The 14,772-nt window shown below is 44.5% G+C and overlaps 1 protein-coding gene across 3 annotated transcripts in view; it reads left to right on the top strand.

The window, feature by feature from the left end:
* The first annotated feature begins 8,924 nt into the window (after window positions 1-8,924).
* Window positions 8,925-14,772, top strand: part of SNRK (SNF related kinase) — a 75,868-nt gene continuing 70,020 nt past the window's right edge. Inside the window, exons 1-3 of one of the 3 annotated variants that reach the window (XM_077811217.1) lie at window positions 8,925-9,182; window positions 12,859-13,074; window positions 13,709-13,851. The gene's annotated coding sequence lies outside the window, so the exon portion shown is untranslated. The remainder of the gene's footprint in view (window positions 9,183-12,858; window positions 13,075-13,708; window positions 13,852-14,772) is intronic. The other 2 variants (XM_077811219.1, XM_077811218.1) reach the window with 2 other exon arrangements.

Here is a 14,772-nt window from a genome sequence, read left to right on the forward strand (position 1 = left end):
GAACACAGGCCACAGCAGGAGTTCTGCTACCCTTTTAGAGAGTGCAGCTCATGCCTCCTTAAATTATTGAAACTGAATACGTTAACTTGTTTTCAGCATTTCATTCAGTTTGGAGAATGAAACAATTTCACTTTCACTTTCTGGTTCTCATGCACTAGCACCAGCTAGTCTCATGACTAGCTCTTTTGTTTACATTTCCAAGGCTGGAGGGGAATGTTTAGCTTTTTAAAAAAATTGATTAAATGTAAAACAAAGCAAACCTTTCTGTTTGTATTAATTTTGTAACCTCCCTCTTTGTATATTTCAAAATCTAACTGTTAAGCCTGTTGATTACCTGATGCTGTCCCTTTATGGTAAATATCAGCTATATCATGAAACACTTTTTCCTGTGTAAGACATGATTACTGTTGCTCCATGACTATAATTACACTCAAAGACTCAGTTCCAGCATATCAAGCTTTCTTTCTAAGAAATGGCTCCTTTTTAAATCCATGATATTATGTTGTTTGTTGAGACGTGAATTACAGGGATTCAGCCACACATCTTCATGCTTCATCTTGTCATTTTCTACACTGCACTGTATCTGCTTAAAGTTTCTGACAGGTCCATAAAAAGAACTGATGCTGTTCAAGCAACAGTGCATGTTGGACAATATCCTGAGGCCACTTCATTAACTAATACATGTGTTTACTTATACCTAAAAATAAATAACACTCATAATATTGTAAAAGATTTTTAATATTTGCCTCAATAGGATATGTTGATCATACTTCATTTACAAAGTGGCACTGTACTGTATATAGGTCATATCTTAGCCAGTAGCACTTATGCCTCAGTAACACACATTGGGGTTAAGTGATTTGTCATATGATCAGAATTCTAATTTTCTTTCTTTCCTGCTTATAGGAAAGACACTGAAGTAAGCCTGATTTACAAAAATTAATTGCTATTGTTTGTGCTGGAGCAACCAACATTATTGGTTACTTCCTGCAGTTTAGTTTAGTTTAGTCAAAACTATTATTGTACTAAATAAATATAAATAATCTTGGTCTTTGTTATAGTTTATTTTTAATGGCTCCTGCATTTGCTCCTCAGAACCCTGAGGATTCACCTTCATTTCCTCTATTAATGTTATATTGCCTCCTTTCTTCAAAGTCTATGCTTTGTTAATCTTTCTTCTGGCCATGGAGAACTAATTGTGGAGCACATTAGGAATCACTGAACAGCAATGTGTTGTCTCCGTCAGAAGCCTTTCCAAACTTTCCAAGAACAGGAAAAGAAAGACAGTACTCCAGAATCCCACTCATGGCAATTATATGGCAATATAACAATATGGGGGAAATTCCATTTCCAGAACTGGGCTCCACACTTTTACTTTGTCTGACTTCCAGGAGAGTTATTGGGAATCCTTCTTAAATAACTGGGGCCCAGCCCTGGATCATAAATGCAAATTACCTCTACAGAACCATCCCTAACTTTACCATGTTTAATTAGTTTATCACGTCAAACACTTTAAGGCATGCCTGTGGACACTCTTCTGCTATCTTCCCTTAGAAGACCATATGCTTCAATGCCTCAGCCCAAAGGGATAATGACATCTACTTTTGGGGTGAGGGTATTGTTCATTCTTTATGCATTCCATTTGCTGAGACTACCAACCAAGATGACAATTTGTACTATCTTATGCTGGTTTTGGTAACATGAACTCCTGTCAGATAGCAACTGGACTGAGACTACAGGCTTATTTCACATATATCACTGAATGGCTGTCAGAGATTAATGACTTTTTGTGGTTATTCAGACTAGAAACTTTGAGGTGAAAGGTGGCCAGTTTCCTGAGTCATCCAATTTCAACTCCCATTGTGTTACTTCATATCTTCTGTGTCTTGCAGACTTTCAGTATACATCCAAAAAAGGGCATTGTATGATTCCTTTGGATATTTACTGCAGTTCCTCCTATGCCATTAAAGCCTGACATGCTGAGACTTAGTAGTTCTTGTGACATTTTCAAAGCTACTGTATGGTTGGGTGTTTTACTTATTATTTGCATACTTCGGTCATTGTTGCTGTGTTTTTCCAAATTAATGCTGCATTCCCTCCCCCCTGAAAAAAAAGTTTTCTTTTATTATACAGTATTTGTGAGTGGGGAAGTATTGCCTATTAGGGGAGCCCAAGAGAGGTATTTAGTTTTTCCAGGTTTCTGGGTGGGGGTTCAAGACAGTTTTGTTTTTCTAGTTTTAAGAACCCCAATACTGAACCTGGCCTTGTTGCTGCTGACAAGACCTAGCAGAAGGTTTACACTTGCATACACTGCATCAGTGGCAAAGCTGAGAATAGAAGCTAGGGGTGAAAACCTCACCCTGACTCCAACTCCTTTTTACCAAGTAAAAGAGGGAGTGGCATGAAGGTGCCTAAAAGCACTATGTCATTTGGGGTAGGATTCTCCTGGCACAGGAACTGTGGAGACAGCCTTTTAAGCTACCTCCCAAGGACCTGCTTGCAATCCCTGACATGGGGGCATGCTGGGTAGGGCCCCAATACACAGTGCTGCTATCCATAGGATAGCCCAGGGGGGCTACCACAATTTAGGTCCAGGGATTATCTAAATTATGCTGGGGGCATCTCCAGCCCCAAGAGCAGCCTAGGATTGGGAAGATGCAAAGGTGGTTTATAGACACCATGTCCCCTTCCCTCTCAGCTGCGTGTTCTGTGCTGTTCCTCTTAGACATGCAGCACAGAATCTCCCACAGGTCTAGTCTAGTTGGCAGCTGGTATCAAGTGGAGTGCCCCAAGGGTCGGTCCTGGGGCCGGTTTTGTTCAATATTTTCATAAATGATCTGGAGGATGGTATGGATTGCGCCCTTAGCAAGTTTGCAGACACTAAACTGGGAGGAGAGGTAAATTCGCTGGAGGATAGGGATAGGATACAGAGGGACCTAGACAAATTGGAGGATTGGGCCAAAAGAAATCTGGTGAAGTTCAGCAAGGACAAGTGTAGAGTCCTGCACTTAGGACAGAAGAATCCAATGCACCGCTATAGACTAGGGACCGAATGACTCGGCAGCAGTTCTGCAGAAAAGGACCTAGGGGTTACAGTGGACGAGAAGCTGAATATGAGTCAGCAGTGTGCCCTTGTTGCCAAGAAGGCCAATGGCATTTTGGGATGTATAAGTAGGGGCATTGCCAGCAGATCGAGGGACGTGATCGTTCCCCTCTATTCAACACTGGTGAGGCCTCATCTGGAGTACTGTCTCCAGTTTTGGGCCCCACACTACAAGAAGGATGTGGAAAAATTGGAAAGAGTCCAGCGGAGGGCAACAAAAATTATTAGGGGACTGGAACACATGAGTTATGAGGAGAAGCTGAGGGAACTGGGGATGTTTAGTCTACGGAAGAGAAGAATGAGGGGGGATTTGATAGCTGCTTTCAACTACCTGAAAGGGGGTTCCAAAGAGGAAGGCTCTAGACTGTTCTCAGTGGTACCAGATGACAGAACAAGGAGTAATGGTCTCAAGTTGCAGTGGGGGAGATTTAGGCTGGATATTAGGAAAAACTTTTTCACTAGGAGGGTGGTGAAACACTGGAATGCGTTACTTAGGGAGGTGGTGGAATCTCCTTCCTTAGAAGTTTTTAAGGTCAGGCTTGACAAAGCCCTGGCTGGGATGATTTAATTGGGGATCGGTCCTGCTTTGAGCAGGGGGTTGGACTAGATGACCTCCTGAGGTCCCTTCCAACCCTGATATTCTATGATTCTATGATTCTTCTGACTCCCACTCCACAGCTCTAACCACTGCCACATGGTGCTTCCATTACTAACAACCTGCTGAATGCCTTGACAAAATAAACTGCTAAGGGCTAACTTCATATTTGTTACAGGACCTTTACTGTGAATTTCCCCCTTTCTTTTTTCTGAAGTTCTTTGTTCAAAATTTAACTTATTGTTGGAATTGGTCTGATGCAGCTCACTAGTGGTGCGTGAAAAAGCCAGTGTTTAGAAAATTCCTAGAAACTAACCTAAAGTGATCATGTGTTGATCACTTGTAGTGTGTTGTCTTGTGACTGTACAATGGACCATACCTTCTGTATATATGCCACTTTCTATCTGACACAATAAAAGATTATAATAAAACAACACTTGACCAAAAATGTATTCTCACCCAAATATTGAATATAATACTATGCATGTGTGGGTGTCCATATATACTACCCACGATTTTTTAAGAATAGCTAATGCTTTTGGTACATTAGTGTTTGGGTTCCCAACTTGAGACATGTTAAAGGGGCCTGACTTTCAGAGAATGGATGTGAAGCACTTTCTGAATATCAGGACCCTTTAAAATGTCTCAAGTTGGAAACCCAAAATCTCTAACTAAAATCTTGGATACAAGAGAAAGTTGTAAAGCACTTTGGGATCCTTCAGGATGAAAGGCCCTATATAAATATAAGATTATTAAGGCCCTATATAAGATTATTTCTACGGCCAATGGGAACTGTGGGGGCAGCACTTGGGGAGGGGGCAGAGTGTAGAGCGGAGCCTCCTGGCTGCTGCCCCTACGCGTAGAAGCTGGAGTGGGGCCATGCCGCTGCTTCCAGGAGCCGCGTGGAGCGGCCCCCTACCCTGCTCCCTGGCTGGAGCACCGGAGTGGAGCAAGCCCCAGACTCCGCTCCCCAGCAGGAGCTCAAGGGGCAGATTAAAACAGCTGGCGGTCCGGATCTGGCCCCCAGGATGTAGTTTGCCCACCCCTGCCCTAGCCTCTGTTTGCCAGAAGCTGGAAATGGGCAACAGGGGATGGATCACTTGATGATCATCTGTTCTGTTCATTCCCTCTGGAGCACCTGGCATTGTCCACTGTCAGAAGACAGAATACTGGGCTAAATGGAGCTTTGGTCTAACACAGTATGGCCGTTCTTATGTTGAAAGATTGATGAGGCATGATTTCCTTTTACAAAACCATGCTGATTCTTCCCCAACATATTGTGTTCATCTATGTGTCTGATAATTCTGTTCTTTAGTATAATTTCAACCAATCTGCCTCATACTGAAGTTAGGCTTATCGGTCTGTAATTGCCAGGATTACATCTGGACCCTTTATAAAAATCAGAGTTACCTGAGCTACCTTACTTTCTAAAAGTCTCACACATACTTTTACACACACAATCTTACCATATGAAGTAAACGTACCTTATTTGTCCATAGTAATGACCCAAAATACGGTAATAGCAATACTGCAATGTTTGGGGGCAATTACTGTAGCATACAAAAATGTTAGAAAAATACCCTCTTTCACCTACCCTTCCTTTCTCACACCACACACACATACATGTGCACACAATTTGTAATGTAGTTGTTTTATGGGTATGTGCATTTGGCCCTGCCACTCTCTCATGGCTGGCCCATAGAAAGGATAAGGGTACTATTACCCTAGAAGCTACAAAAGTTCTCCTTTAGGCCAAATTGTTTTTTGTTTTTGTTTTTTGCAAAAGGAGAATTCTAGTCTCTTTGTGTTGCTGAATTATTACAATTGTCATATATGTGTACCCTCTGTAAGAATGTGAGGAAGTGAAACCCAAGAGAAAACAGAACAGGGAATCAAAATATTTATTAGTTAGAAAGGCGAGAGGCACGATCTACAGCAATCTGCTACAGAACAATACTAACAACCATTAGCCTCCAGCTGGTTGTCTTTCTTAGGACCAACTATCAGTGTGAAGCATGCTGGGAAATGCCTTGATACAAGTGTGAGCTTAAAATTGAGAGCCCAATGGTGACCAGGCAGCCAGAGGCAATGGGCCTGGTCACTCTGTTACAACAGATTTATGATAGTGTAACTCCATGGTATAAAACTGGTGTAACAGCAGTAGGGTGACCAGATGTTCTGATATTATTGGGACCATCCTGATATTAGAGGCTTTGTCTTATATACACAACTATACCCCCCACCCCTGAAAAAAAGTGTCCCTCAATTTCTCACACTTGCTATATGGTCACCCTAAACAGCAGAAAATTGGGCCTATTATTTACTATTGGGCCTATTTACTACTATTATCTGTAGTAAATGCTGATGTAAAGGGAGAAATTCCCAATTCTGCTGAGGATAAGTGACTGGAATGTATGATACATTAAGATTACTATAACCAAAGACTGGTTTATGATGAATCTGGAGTATTTATTTTTTGTGTCCTGTAATTACGTTTATATTACAATAAAAACAGAGTCTTTTTTGTTATCCTCCACACTTACAGAATTTCAGTTTAATAACTCTTTCAGAAAGCCGTACTCTAGTTTAACCACACGTTATTGGGCTCAATTCAGGAACTTTTGGATAATTCAGTGGCCTGTACTATCCAGGTCAGATTAGCTGATCATAATGGTGCCTTCTGGCCTTAAAAAAGAAAAATCCATAAATCTACAGTATTTTATTAGCATGACATGCTGTATCAGTTTCGTCAAAACATAAAAGAGACAAGAAGCCAGAGTCTCCTTCAGAGATACATGCTTCTGCCTGGAAGTGGTCTTCACTGTAGTTGGGGTTTTATCCTCTCTCACCATTTGTCCGGATTGGCCATTTCTAACTGAGAGGCCAGGTGCTATCCAATCTGCCACTATCTCTGCTTTCTCTTATGGTTATGAAGCTTTCCTTTGTTGCTTTTTGATGGAAAGTCTTATCATTTCTAATAGTTTAAACATGTTTTTGTCACTCTCCTGAGTATCTAGGAGCCTGACTGCTCCCACTGATATCACGGAGAATTTTGTTTCTGTTTTCAACGGAAGGCAGATCAGGCCTTTGGACGGTGCAGTAGAAAATCTCTCTTAGTTTCTATCTCTCATCTATGATATTAGATGCACCATTATTTCTCTCTCAAACACCCTTCATGCCTTCTCCTCACATCTTTTACCCACCCTCAACCTCATCTTCTCCCCTAATTTCAGCCTAATTCTCTCATCCATCAGTCACCTCATTCAGCCCCTCATTCCAGGAGTGGAATTGCACTCTGCCAAGCTCTTCTACAAACCAAGCCCAATCCATCTGAGATGCTGAAGTGAGATTTCCCTTTTCCTTTCTCTTTTCTGAGTTTATTAAGAGCCAACACAACATTGCTTCAGGTAGACAGAGCTGCATCACTTTATGCTCCAGTCATAGTTTCAAGGATTTTTTCACAATCTCCATGGCTAGGTGCTTAATATTTTGAAAGATCAGATTCCAGAACCCAAGATGGCAGTTTCCAGGAAAGAAACACTGATTCAATTACAACCCACAAGCCGGATCCATTTGGCTGCTGTCCTCCCCTCCTACCTTCCCTCACCCATCTTTGTCACATTCTCATCCCCCACCTAGTTCTTCTCACCCATGTCCCCAAACCCTTACACTCACCTTCTCACCTCACAAACCCTCTCAAGCTCTCCCCCTACCCCAAATCCATCCCTACCTCCAAACCCTCCTCCTCCAACCCACCCCAATCCCTCCTCTTCAACCCCAGCCCCACCTCCAAACCCTCCTCCTCCAACCCACCCCAATCCCTCCCCCTCAACCCCACCCCAAACCCATCTCCTCCAACCCACCCCACCTCCAAACCCTTCTCCTCCATCCCACCCCAATCCCTCCTCCTCAACCCCAGCCCAATCCCTCCCCTTCAACCCCACCCCACCCCAAACCCTCCTCCTCCAACCCACCCGAATCCCTCCCCTTCAACCCCACCCCACCCCCAAACCCTCCTCCTCCAACTCACCCAAATCCCTCCCCTTCAACCCCACCCCACCCCAAACCCTCCTCCTCCAACCCACCCCAATCCCTCCCCTTCAACCCTACCCCTAAACCCTCCTCCTCCAACCGCCCCAATCCCTTCTCTTCATCCCCACCCCACCTCCAATCTCTCCTCCTCCAACCCGCCCCAATCCCTCCTCCTCAACCCCAGCCCTACCTCCACACCCTCCTCCTCCAACCCACCCCAATCCCTCCCCTTCAACCCCACCCCCAAACCCTCCTCCTCCATCCCACCCCAATCCCTCCCCCTCAACCCCACCCCACCTCCAAACCCTCCTCCTCCAACCCGCCCCAATCCCTCCCCCTCAACCCCACCCCACCTCCAAACCCTCCTCCTCCAACCCACCCCACCTCCAAACCCTTCTCCTCCAACCCACCCCAATCCCTCCTCCTCAACCCCAGCCTTACCTCCAAACCCTCCTCCTCAACCCCAGCCCAATCCCTCCCCTTCAACCCCACCCCACCCCACCCCAAACCCTCCTCCTCCAACCCACCCGAATCCCTCCCCTTCAACCCCACCCCTAAACCCTCCTCCTCCAACCCGCCCCAATCCCTTCTCTTCATCCCCACCCCACCTCCAATCTCTCCTCCTCCAACCCGCCCCAATCCCTCCTCCTCAACCCCAGCCCTACCTCCACACCCTCCTCCTCCAACCCACCCCAATCCCTCCCCTTCAACCCCACCCCCAAACCCTCCTCCTCCATCCCACCCCAATCCCTCCCCCTCAACCCCACCCCACCTCCAAACCCTCCTCCTCCAACCCGCCCCAATCCCTCCCCCTCAACCCCACCCCACCTCCAAACCCTCCTCCTCCAACCACCCCAATCCCTCCCCTCCAACCCCACCCCCAAACCCTCCTCCTCAACCCCACCCCACCTCCAAACACTCCTCCTCCAACCCTCCCCTGCCTTAAACCCAATCTCCAAATCTTCCCCCATCTTCAAACTCACTCCCCACGAGCCCTCCCCTCACCCATCCTTTCCCCCCTTCAATCTCCCCCCCCCCGCGTCCTGTCCCTCCCCAACCCGCTACGCTCCTTCAGCCGAGGCGTGACGGCAAGACTGTAGCACCTCCCTCCGGCGCATGCGCAGCGGCGACCCTTTCTCTGTGCCGGTTGCCCCTCCCTGGCCCCGCCCCCAGGTCTCGGGAGCCGCCGGCCGTTGTTGTCAGTGCGTCGCGCTCGGAGTCGCCGCAGCGGCAGGAGCCGGGGCCAGAGCTGGCGGCGGCGCTGGGCGCGGGACACGCAGAGCCGGACGCGGGCACAGGTTGAGCTGCTCCCCGCCGCTGTTTCGCTGTCCCGCCTGGGCCCCGCTTCTCCCGGGGGCGCCTCCAGCTCCCAGCGCGGGGAGCGGCCGGTGACAGGGGCCGGCGCCGCTGCCCATGTGGGGGGTGGCGTCCGGAGGAGCCGCGGCTGCGGGGGTACGTTACTGGCGCGGCGCGGGGGAGCGGTGTCCCGGGGCTCCCGGCCCGGCGGGGATGGCGGAAAAGTAGGGGACCGTTCCCCGGGTCCGGCCGGCCTGCCCGCCGGGGCCCTGGCTCCCTGCCGGCCGGGCAATGGCGGCCTCGCCCCGGGGAGGCGGCGGGGCCCGGCGGCGGGGCAGTTCCCCGCTCCTGAAGGTCGGGGCTGCCCGGGCTGGGGGAGCCACATCTTGTGTCTCCTCCTCCTCCCGGCTTAGGCCGGCCGGGTGAGGGTTGGTGCGGGGCTGGAAGCGCCTGGGCAGGCGGGAGTGTGACACAACGACCCCGTCCCGCCGCGCGCGCGCGTGTGTGTGACACGACGACCACCCCCACGTCCCCGGGCACGCGTGTGTGTGACATGATGACTCCCGTCCCGCCGTGCGTGTGTGTGTGTGACACGACGACCACCGCCCCCGTACCCCCGCACGCGTGTGTGTGACATGACGACTCCCCCTTTCCCCCACGCGCGTGTGTGTGTGTGTGATTTGTGGTACTATCAAAATCCAAACACGGGCCAAGCAGGCTCTGAGGGAAGAAAGTGAGGTGGAGTTCACCCTCACCTCTCACACCCTGTGAAGGGCAGGGACACCTATCGTGCTTTGCCTGTTCTATGCTTTGTGTTAAAAGGGTGAAATCTTTCTAGCTAGAGAAATTCTTAAACCAGAATCCTATCCACATTTTGGGGGGGATGATACTATACTGCCTCTTACTCTTTTAGGCCAGAGGCATAGCCAACAGGTTTGTTCAGAGTGAGCTGACATTCTTTCTTTGCTTAGAGGGAGTACCTCTGACAGACAGACAGACAAACAAACTGTAGGTGTCTCTTTTCCTTTGGCAACAGTTGTATAATCATGCCATTAACACTATTTCGTTGAACTGCTGTTTCTAGGTTACTATCGAAATTAATTTGGCAAGTAGCCCTGTACTGGACAATGGCTTTTATGGACCTTAGTGGCTAGGTTCTGACACCCAGAAGCCACCCCACTAACTACATCCATGAAATGTATCTTTTAAAATCTGTTTTATTGTTTTTAGTTATTCATGAAGTCCTAGGGTAACTAAGGTAAAATCTATGCTATCTTGAATATTGTATGCAGTTCTGATTGCCCCATCTCAAAAAGATGTATTAGAATTGGAAAATGTTGCAAAATTTTTTTGTACAAAAATTATTGTACAAAAATTATTATGGGTATGGAACAGTTTCTGTATGAGGAGAGATTAAAGAGATGGACTGGTCATCTTAGAAAAGAGATGACTAAGGCCATGTCTGCAATTACAAGCACAGCTGTAAGATCACTCGTGCAGTTATGTTATGACGACAGGAGAGAGCTCTCCCGTCGACATAATAAAACTAGATCAACAAGCAGCTGTAGCTGTGTCCGCAGAAGAGTGTCTTCTGCTGACATAGCACTGTGCACATGAGCACTTACACCGGCAAAACTTACGTAGCTCAGGGGGCTGTTTTTTTCACACCACTGAGCGACAAAAGTTTTGCTGACATAAGTGCTAGTGTAGACATGGCCTAAGGGGGAGGGATATGATAGAGGTCTATAAAATCATGAATGGTGTGGAGAAGTGAATAGGGAAGTGTTGTTTATCCCTTCACATAAAGGGAAAAACTCTGTAGTGACCTGGGGGATGCTGGAGACAAACTTGACTTTTCTCCAACTGGATTTTTTTACTGGTACATATGATAACTAGAGCATCTGTGGAGGGGCGCTTTCTGCACACACAAAGATTACTGAAGGGAGAAAGGTTTAAATTGTGGTATAAAAATGTTTTCTCATTACGGGACAATTTTACATCTGTCCCCCTACTCTATGCATCCTGTTAGAACTCGGATTGCAAACAAGTGACTTCCTCAGTGGTACCAGAGCAGTTCTTGAAACAATAGAGGTGTGATCTAAGACTTATAGCCATCTACTGGTGTGGATAAATTGCATCCAAATATGTGATTTTATGCCTTCCCTCTCTGGTGTACATGCTACTTAGTTATTATATAGGCTGCTACATTTTTGCTTTTGAGCATTTTTATGGGGAATGCTTTTAGACCTCCAAAGGCACTTTTTCCATGTGTAGGGGGAGGAAGAAAATAAGGATCTTAGTAAAGTGGAATTTAAAGATATGTTGAGACTGACTTATAGATTATAAAAGGGTTAAGCTCATCTTGCAAGAAATGTGCCACCAAGGAATTGATTAGTACTGAAATATTGTTGAAATCAGCTGAATTTTCGTTTTACGTAATGTGCTCCAATTGTCAACTACTGGGACTGAGGAGCCAATTGATTGTAGTGAGTAGCAATGACAGTTAGTTCTTGTAGGACTTGAAACAGATCAAGCATTAAAATACTATACAGTAACATGAGTCCATATGATTCCTCAGAGCTGCCAACAAAGCCAGATAAGACCAGATTTGACATTTCAAATGTATTTAAGGTAATAAAAAGCCGGAAATCTTAAAACAAACAAACACAACCCCCACACCCTTCCTGTATTCTTTATATAACATAAAGAAGAAGGGGGGGGGGGGAAGCACAGACCCAATTTATTCCCTTAGTATGGTGGATGACATAAATTACATTTCATTCTTAGTGATATTCCCTATATTTAAATCCTGTTAGAACTGAAGTAAACTTTTTAAGTGTGCCTAATATAAGTGACTTAATGCTTTCTTTCTTGTCTGATTGTGCAGTAGGTCAAACAGTTTAAATTCTGGTAACTGAAGTGAATGCAATGTGAAGACATATTGGTACATCATTTTTAAACTGGACATGTGCATTTGTTATACTAAAACCTCTAATCCTCACCTTTCTCTCCTTCAGTCTATTCATAATGTTACAAAGAGAATCTTTCTCACACACTGCTCTGACCACCTCATCCTCTCTTCAAATCCCTCTTACTTCCTGCCTTCTGAATCAGGTTTAAATAGCTCTTCTCCAGTCTACATCTTCATTTGAATCTTGCTCCCTGTACTCTGCCAATACCTTGTGTCTGACCACTTCCTCTTTATCATTCTTGCTTTCTTGTCTCTCTTTCTATGCTGTCCCTTACGCCTAGTATATCCTTGCTGTCGTGGTGTGCAACAAGATTCCTCTCTTTCCTCTTTCATATACGTCCTCAAAACATACTTACCAGTCATACTCCCCAACTGTCCCCCACTCCAAGAAATCCCCTGAAGTACTATAATTAATTTAAAAACTTTTTTTGCTGCACTGCTGTGCATCCAATCATCAGGTGGTTTGTGTTATTTTAGAGGGTAAGTTCCTGGGAGCAGGGACTTGTCCTTCTGTATGTTCTATACAGAGCTGAACCTACTGTGTGCGGCAAATAAATAAATACTGTCAGGTAAGTTAACAACTTAAGTGGTAGTACAAATTACTTCTGAAATGTAATTGACATTGAAATTCAACCACATCTGTAGTATAAAATAGCTGCTGTTTTAAGAGCACATGACAATAGTACACAGCATTTCAAGGATGTGCAAATTTGTGCATACAGTTGAAATTTCAGAGAGAATATAGCTAGTCAGTATGTAGACACCCACGCAGAAATCTGGCCAGGACAATGGGGTTAAGAAAAGAAGGTGGCATGCAATCTTTACTAATCACTAATGGACAAGATCTCTCTTTCATCTTAGACTACATCTCTCAACTGCACAGTGAATGCTACTACCATGATGGGGCATTATATGAAGTTGTATGGAAGAGTTTCTATTCATTGATTCACCAACATGACTCCTGCATCATCCTGTTTTCTTCAGCAGGCTCACATCCCATTAGTGACCAGGCATAACCCAGCTTATCTTGAGATATAAGATCTCAGCTCAGGATTTCATGACTAAAGTTCATATATAGTAAGTAAGGAACGAAAAATTTCACTTTTTTGCCAATTCTTAAGTAACTTAAGATGTTATTAATGAAGGTGTAGTATAGAAGCTGACTAACTGGGTGGGGAAAAACTATGTTATTGAACTTTAAGGAAAAGCAGTTTGTGGCTACAGATCTCAGTGGGAAGGTTCCAGTATTATAAAGCCATATGTGTCCAGGCTAAGTTGGTATTCTGAACATTTATGGTATCCGACATTTATTAAACCAGTAATGCTCTAGGATTTAGTTCACAAGCATACTGTGGAAATCTTACTTTAGAGGGTGAGAGTGTGGCTTACAATAGGTTTTATATGTACTTGTCTCAGTATTCAGACATGGGACAGCATTTGACACTTCTAGCTCAGTCCACATGGATTAAAAAAAATCTTGATTTGTGCTTGTTTATTGATGTTACCTTTTGTCTGAGTATGCTTACAATAATGGATTAATCTCATTTGTTTTTTTTTTAAAATGTGTCCCCATTGAAGAATCAGCTGAACATCTGTTGAAATGTTTTGAAGTCCAAGTATTCGTGTCTCTTATCTTTGTATATTCTACAAATATTTACTAGCCTTCCAGTGGAGGGAAATAATTTTTTTTTTTAACTCTCTGCTTACCTAGGAGCGAGGGAAAGAAGAATGCAAAACTGGCATCAGTACTTGATATGGAAACATCATTAGACATTTGGAAAGGATGAAGAAAGTCTGAGACTTCATGAACAAAGAACAAACCCAAATGATATCTCTGAAAGGGGCACTGTCAAGGTTGGTGGAACCCAAATTTGATCAGTCTTTTCCTTCTTTTACAAAATGTTTGCAATTAACTTTCTCAAAATAAATGTGTTTTCCCCATTTAAAAAATAACCAGCGCTGCCATTCACGATCAGACCTACAATAATAAAGTATATGCATGTTGTAGAAGGGTAGACTTTCATCAGAGTAATACATCATTTCAAGCTTCCAAACAGTTGTTCTAAAATGATGGGTCGGGAGGATGAAGAGGGAAGATGTTGAGGGATTTATAATTCTGAAGTTTAGGGAAAAATACTTGGTTAATGCCAATTAATCTTCAAAACAAATCTTGGCTTGAGAAGATTATATGGTTTTATTTCTAGATTCAGGAAAGACTGACCAAAATGCTTGGTTTCTGGGCTGCTTCTTAGATTTGCTTTTTCTTTGTGGATGAATTGTAGTCAATTAATTGTTGGTTGGATTATGGGTAGCTGAGGTCTACGGTGGGTTTGTTGTGCTAGGGGAGAAGCTGTTTGCTGCTCTAGTGAATATTATGGTATGCTGCAAAAAAAATGTTTGGGTATGTGAACTGTCAAAATGGATTTATTTCAGTATTATGAAGATTTGGTATAACTGAAGAAATTTTATAGCTAAGAATTTCTATGTCTGGCTGTTCACAAAATAATGGACGTTTATAATTATATCATCCTGGCTACCATCTTGCTTTCTCCCCTGCTCTGTTACTTTTGCAATTACTATCTTAAGAGGTAGTATTAGGTGTTAGCAGTTTACACCATTAATGCTTTATTTTTTGGAAAGCTTTCCAGCCTTTCACTATAAAAGTCTGATAAATCTGTCAAAATTGAAGTGAGGTTGGAGAACAAATTATGATCAGAATTGTTGGTATTTTCTGGTTAACTTTCTTACCACACACAAGGGCTATAAATGAAGGAT

The sequence above is a fragment of the Eretmochelys imbricata genome, chromosome 2 (assembly GCF_965152235.1).
Source record: "Eretmochelys imbricata isolate rEreImb1 chromosome 2, rEreImb1.hap1, whole genome shotgun sequence".
NCBI classification, from domain to species: Eukaryota; Metazoa; Chordata; order Testudines; family Cheloniidae; genus Eretmochelys; species Eretmochelys imbricata.